Consider the following 5,019-nt stretch of genomic DNA (forward strand, 5'->3'; position numbering starts at 1 on the left):
AAAACAAAACAAAACAAAAGTTGGCTATGACAAATTTTACTGCTCTAAACATGGGTGCACCTATATCACTGTAGTGTGATGTTTTCAGTTCTTTTGGAAAAATACCCAGATGGGTTGGATCAGATCTTCAGTCCTAGTTTAGTTTTCTGAAAAGTCTCCACACTGATTTCCACAGTGATTATACCAGTCTACATTCCCATAAGCAGTGGAAAAGGGCTTTCTCCACAGCTTCTCCAGCATTTGCTATTAGTTAATTTCTTTATGACAGCCATTCTTTCTGGGGTAAGATTGTATCTCCATGTTGTTTGAACTTGCATTTCTCAAATGACCAGTGTTGTGGAACACTTTTTTTCATGTATTTCTTTGTCATTTGTATTTCTTCCTCTGAGGTGTGTGTATTCATTTTGTATACTCATTATTGGATTGTGTCTTTAAATTTTGGAGGACTGAAATTTTTAGTTCTTTATGTATTCCAGATAGAAGATCTTTGTCTGAATGATTCTTGGTTAAGACTTTTTCCCAATTTGTGGGTTATTTTTTCACTCTGTTGATTTCTTTTGGCATGTAGAACCCACTTAACAAGATGAGATCCCAGTTGTTGATTCTTTGAAGTATTTCCTGCACAGTTTGGTTTTTGTTCGTGAACTCTCTGCATAGCCCTATGCGTGCAAGATTTCCAACTACTTTCTTTTCTAGGAAATTCAGTGTTTCTGTTTTAATGTTTAGATCTTTAATCCATTTTGACTTTAGTTTAGTACATGGCAATAGACCCAGGTCTAGTTGTAATTTTCAGCATGTGGAGAACCAATTTTTCCAGGGTCATTTATTAAAGAGGCTATTTTTCTTCCAGTGAACATGTTTGGCCCTTTGTCAAAGATAAGATGGCTAAGTGTGTTTGCAGTTGTATCTGCACCTCTAATTTGTTCCACTAATCCTTGGGTCTGTCTTGTTTGTTTGTTTGTTTTTGTTTTTGCCAGTACCATGCTAACTTTATCACCATAGCTTTATAGTATAGTTTAAGGTCGGGGATTCCAATGCTTCCAGCCTTGCATTTGTTGTCTAGGACTGACTTTGCTATTCTAGGTCTTTTCTCATTCCAAATATATTTCAGGAACATTTTCTCTAGATTTGTGAAGTGTATTGATGGTATTTTGATAGAGATTCAGTTAAATGTATATAACAATTTTAAGAGTATGGCCACTTTTACAATATTGGTTTTACCTATCCAGAACAAGGAATATCTTTTCATTTTCTTTGATTTCTTTTTCAGAGTATTGTAATTTTCATTGTATAGACATTTTACTTCCTTTGTTAGATTAATCTCTAACTATTTCTTCTTTTTTGGATTCTATTATGAAACATGTTGTTTCTTTAATTTGTCACTCAGTCAGCCTATTGTCTGTGTAGAAGAATGTTATTAATTTTTGTTGTCCTGGTATGCTACTGAATTTATTAATTCTAAGAGTTTCCTGATGGAGTTTTTTGGTCTTCCATGTATAATGCTTCTTAAGAAAAATAGCTGCTTTGTGTCTTCATCTGTACCTTAACTTTTATCTCAGGGACAATACTTCCTTTCTTTCAAACAAGTATCTTAGCATTTATTCCTGTTCTCCAAAACTTCCTATTCATTGTGAAGTCTGTGAAGTATGAATGCGAGTCATCTTGGATCAGATCCTACTAAGACACACTGAATTTGAATTATAATATTAACTAAATCCCTCATGTGATTCAACTACTTATATTGATCCCTCTTCTTTTCCAGTGTTAGGATTTTCTCTGCACTTCCAATGACCAAAGATGAGAAATCACTTTTCCATCCTTAATTTTCATAAATGCATTTCCTATTTTGTTCTACCTTTAATAATTTAAACAACAATGTTGGAAAGATCAGCATTCAATGTTATAGCTTTTATGATTATATAAATTAATTCACTATTGAGTCACAAGATATCAATCGACTGATTTTTCTTCAGCTTTTTCTTTTCCAGAAAGTTATATATTCTTACTTTTGCTGTATACATTTTTGCATAATTATGACTATGTGAGCTCTCTTAAAATGGCTTCAATCTCTTTTCAGTATTTTTAAAGAGAAGGGAACCATCAGCATCTATGCACAATATGAGGCTCTTGATATCTCACTTGCAACAAACACACTGAGTGAACTTCTATTCACAAATTAATTCTCTTGAAGATAAATCAAGAATTCAATTAAAACAGTACTTTATACTAGAAAACTGAGAAAGATCCCCTAGAAATTTCTAAGAAAGGCAAAGATGTAATCACACACTAAGTTGATTTTGAACACAATTTTAATGTTTAGAGAGAAATCCAACTCCTAGCATTTTCCAAAATGGTCAGCTGCTTCTACCACACATTCTGTACTTAGCTTTAGCAATCACTACTAGAGGACTTGGCTCCTATGCCACTCCAATTGAAGAAGAGAAAGTTCAGAGAATATGGGGATTTTACTCAACTACATAAAAGGGTAATTTTCAGTTATGTGAGTCCTCCCAGCTTCTGTATTCTCAGGAATAAACTCAGATTCCACCTATTTCCTCGAAAGTGTTTCCCTGCCTCCTTATCTCAGCTCTCTGTCCTGCTGGTCTCTAACAGACCAGCATTTGAGATGCTTGTTTTCATAGAAAATGGTGATTAAAACCCTTCTAGACTGAATGCAGAGAATGAAATCTGGTGCTTTCATATGTCAGTAACAACTCAGCTCCACTATCCAATTAAGAAATTGCATGCCTGTGTCAGCAGGAATGAGAGAAAGGCAACTCTCTTTGACTCTGTCGATTTCCAGGGAGACAAAATTTAAAAGTCCTTGTGTCATCAAGCAGCTGTTAAATTCATTTTTTATGTTATGTCATTTTTAAGGTATCTCTTGAGTATATGGTTGCCAATATCAACCCCTTCTAGTTCTGATCTTCTGTTCTCTTCTCAGTCATTTCAACTGCCTGTAGAATTTTTAAACTCTTGGATTTCTCTTTGGTGTCTTTTCATGGAATTGATTTCTCCAATTCCTTATTAAACTGTTCACTTATGTCTTTGGTCATTTTATGTCTAAGCTCACAAGCTTAACTCTGTTAGCTTACTAGTACCTTCTATAAACTCTAATAACTTTGTTTTTAGATCTATTACCTGTGTTGATATCTCTTATGTGAATTCACAGAAGACTTTATTCATTATTTTAATCTCCTTTATGGTTTTGAATAATTTTGTGTGGCTTCTGAGTCCTACTCCCATTGATGACCCATAGGTAAGCTTTGGGATATTTGGGAGTATTTGGACACATATAGCTCCCTTATCTCCTCATGATTCATTTTTCTATGTGGGTGTGGTATGTGTTCACATGTGTATGTACTGAAGTTTGCAAGTTGATTACAGTATCTTAAAAAGAATCTATAGCTATTCCAAAGATCTTGCACCAAGTGTCTGGCTTTCAGTGATGCACTCCAGACATAGCTAAATATGGGCCTTTGCTTCTGTCAATATCCAACCATTTCCATTAACTTGAGAGAAGAGAGTGCAGTGTAATTGGTCCAGCCCTCAGTCTCCTAGAAAGAGGCCACAGTATGTTTCTTCAGGACTTTTTCTTTATTAGTACATAATGTTTACATTCCTTGTGGAGAGCTGATACATTTACATAACACATGTAATGTTCTTAATTCCTTTCCTTTCTCCTCAGTTCATGCATCTCTTGACCCCCATGATTTTTTAGAACATGTTTGCAGTGCATAATGTTCATATTAATTGTGTGGAATTGGTTCATGGACATAAAGCATATTCAATCCCTTATGTTTTCTCTCCCATCTCTCCTCCCTCCAAATCTTGGTCTCCATCTTCTTTGAAAAATATCTATCTACCCACTTATTATCTACACTTTGTTTTGTTTTTCATTTATACTTTTATGATTCTATACAAGAAACCACGCATTATTTAAATGTGTGTCTGACTTATTTCACTTAACATTATTGTCTCAAGATTCATACATTTTCTTACATACACAAAGATAAACTCAAGTTTATCTTTGGGGCAGAATAAAGCTTCATTGTATGTAAAAGTCAAGCATTCTCTATTGATCACCTGTCCGTGTAGGTCCTTTCCCAGGTTTATATATTATGAATTGTGCTATCAATGAGAATGCATGTGTCACTGTAGCATGATGTCATTAACCTTTTCAGGAATATACTTGAAAAGGGAATAGAGTGTCAAAAAATATTTTCAGGTTTTTTTTTGAGGAAACTCCAACGTGATTTCCACAATAGTTGTATTAGTTTACCTTTCCACCAAAAATGTGGGAGAGTTCCTTTTTCTCCACAGCATTTTGCTAGCATTAATTATTATTTGATTTTTTGATGGTGGCCATTTTATCTTGATAATACAGAATCTATGTTGTTTTAAGTTGCATTTCTCAATGGTTAGCAATATTGAACATTTCTTCATGTTTTCACTAGCCATGTGTACTTCTCTGAAGTGCCTACTCATTTCACCAGCCCATTTTCTAATTGGGTTTTTATATGGGATCTGATTTTCATTTGTTTATATATTCTAGATACTAGTCCTCCATATATGGAAGTTGGCAAAGGTATTGTCTTATTCTGTAGGGTGTCTTTTCAACTTGTTGAACTTTTGTCCATGAAGAAGCATTTTAATTTGATATGATTCCATGGGTTGGTTCTCAGTACTATTTTGCGCTCATCTATGGTTCTGTTCAGAAAGTTCTTAATTATGCTATGCCTTCATGAGTTTTACTTATCTTGTCTTCCTGCAGAATACTGTTTATTTGGGATTTTTTGTTCACTTTAATGAGAAAGAAAATAAAATAGCAATGAAACAGTTTCAAACAGATAAGTAGGACAGGTACAATAATTAATACAGTGTATATTGTCTTCATAGTAGCTATTCAGAGGACAAGATGCACACATGATATCTTGTCTAAACAATATTAATACAAATCTTTCTTCTCAATGAACTAAGAGAAAGTAGCTGTATATCTATCCCAACTATTATATATAT

At 34.0% G+C, this 5,019-nt stretch overlaps 1 protein-coding gene across 1 annotated transcript in view; it reads left to right on the forward strand.

Annotated features, from left to right (window-relative positions):
• The window catches only part of LOC101561781 (solute carrier family 5 member 4-like), a 134,560-nt gene that overhangs the window by 67,360 nt on the left and 62,181 nt on the right, over positions 1–5,019 (forward strand). The gene's annotated exons all lie outside the window — the stretch shown is intronic.

Source organism: Octodon degus, unplaced genomic scaffold, assembly GCF_000260255.1.
Source record: "Octodon degus isolate 3935 unplaced genomic scaffold, OctDeg1.0 scaffold00230, whole genome shotgun sequence".
Classification (NCBI taxonomy): domain Eukaryota; kingdom Metazoa; phylum Chordata; class Mammalia; order Rodentia; family Octodontidae; genus Octodon; species Octodon degus.